The following is a 2,323-nucleotide window of genomic DNA, read 5'->3' on the forward strand; positions in this document are numbered from 1 at the left end:
ACCTCTGATAGTCATTTTTCTCCAAATTCCCCCACCAATCCTCTTCAAGTAGGATGGCGGGTCCACCAAAACTATCACGTTAACCGTCACCTTTGATAGTCCTTTTCCTCCAAATTCTCCCACCAATCCTCTTCAATAGGATGATGGGTCCATCAAAACTATCACGTTAATGATCACCTCTGATAGTCCATTCCCTCCAAATTCTCCTGCCAATCCTATTCAAGTAGGATGGCGGGTCCACAAAAAACTATCATGTTAATAGTTACCTCTGATAGTCAAACTCATCAGATAATGGCCTACCTAGTGATGTGACTCTATTCCGACTTCATGGATAGTGTCTCACTAGGCGATGTGTCTTGTCTACCTCTTTTTATTCCCCTGCTAAGTCTTAATCTAGACTGGGGGTTGGTTACTTGGGATCCACTGGATTAAGAGTAACGAATCTTTCACATCGTCGAGTTAACAGTACACTTCTGACGATCATCACCGCCACAGAGTATGCATTCAACTTGCATCACTCCTAATTTGTCACGTTAACAATACACCTCTGACAATCAACTTATCAATCCTTATAGGATGATAGGTCCTAAAAATTGCTCAAATCTCAATCTTCCCTAGCAAGACGCTAAGTCTTCAAAATCTTGTTCAAATCACAAGCATCAAAATTTATCGCTTTTGATGATAAACTCATTTAGCAAGTTTTCCCAGCGAAACGCTAATTCCTAAAATCTTGTGCAAGTCACAAGAACACATTCCTGTCAAGTTAACATCAAACCTCTGACAAAATCCACTTATCAATCCTCATCAATAGGATAATAAGTCCACAAAGTTGCTCCGATCGCAACATACTCTCGTCACGTTAACATCATACCTCTGACAACCCACTTATCAATCCTCGTTAATAGGATGATAAGTCCACAAAGTTGCTCCAATCGCAACACAATCTTGTCACGTTAATATCACACCTCTAACAAAATTCACTTATCAATCCTCTTCAATAGGATGATAAGTCCACAAAGTTGCTCCGATCGCAACATTTTCTTGTCACGTTAATCCTACACCTCTGACAAAATCAACTTATCGACTCTCTTCAATGGAGCGATAGGTCCACAAACCCGTCAAGTTAATATCATACCTCTGATGACACAATCAACTTATCCACTCTCTTCGATAGAGCGATAGGTCCATAAAATACTGTTAGGTTAACATCACACCTCTAACAGTCAAACCCCCCCAATGAACTTGTTAATCTTTTTTCAACAAGAATAGCAAGTTGTCATTATAAAATCCCTAGCGGATTAAATATTTTCTAGAATTATCCTAGTGATAATAAAGAAAATTTCTGAATTTCACTCTAAGTGAAAATTCACGCCAAGTTAATACTACACCTCTGGCACTTCTAATTTTCTTTCAGTGTTTCAAGTGAAAATATAACACAGAAAGAAACAGCAACAAAGTCTACGTATTCAACATCGTAGCACCAAAAATCTATGCTTTACACGCATGGGGAACTTTATCCCAAATCCTAAGTAGGGATAAGCCTACACCTAATACGCGTTGCCGGTTAGTCTTTTTTCGTAAAAATAACAAAGTCTATGTATTCAAAATCATAGCATCAAGTCTAAGAGGGTTCATTCTCTTAGCAAAACGTTACATGTGGAACAGACTTAGATAATCCACATGCTAGCCCGACTCAAACGGTAGTCGGTAAAGGCTTATCAAATCCGTTGATGGCTGAGGGTTTGCCAAAAATCCTATGCATGTTTGCAGGCCTATCAGCTTAATGGAGGTCATGCAGGGAAAATCCCTTCAACTAAGATACCTTTGAAGCGGGTGCAAAGAACAATTCCTTATGACAAGGAATCAACAGCTCCAAGATCAGAGTTGAGATCCAAAGTATTTCGAAAATTCGTCCCAGTCAACCGCGAACTTTCGAAAACTTTGGAGGGGGTTCTGTAGGCTATCAAAAAATCACAATGGATAGCTGATCCCCATCAAAACATCGATGATGGAAGTTACACTCTGACGACTTTCAGAAGGTTACAATTTGAAGACTTTCACGTAGAACGCTGAAGGTTACAATCTGACGGCCTTCGCAACAACTGATGAAAGCTCTAATCAACAGCCTTCACAATCAACATCGAGAGTTACAATCTGACAACTCTCACATATCAAAGAGCTAAAGCAAAGATTACAAAACGACGATCTTTGCAACGCTCTGACAGAAAGAGACTACAAATCGACGATCTCTTCAATCCAAGACGTGGAAGTCCTCCCCGCGAACCAGCATCAAGACGCACCATGTTCATAGCCACGAACGCAG

This window comes from Asparagus officinalis, chromosome 8 (genome assembly GCF_001876935.1).
Source record: "Asparagus officinalis chromosome 8, Aspof.V1, whole genome shotgun sequence".
Classification (NCBI taxonomy): Eukaryota; Viridiplantae; Streptophyta; class Magnoliopsida; order Asparagales; family Asparagaceae; genus Asparagus; species Asparagus officinalis.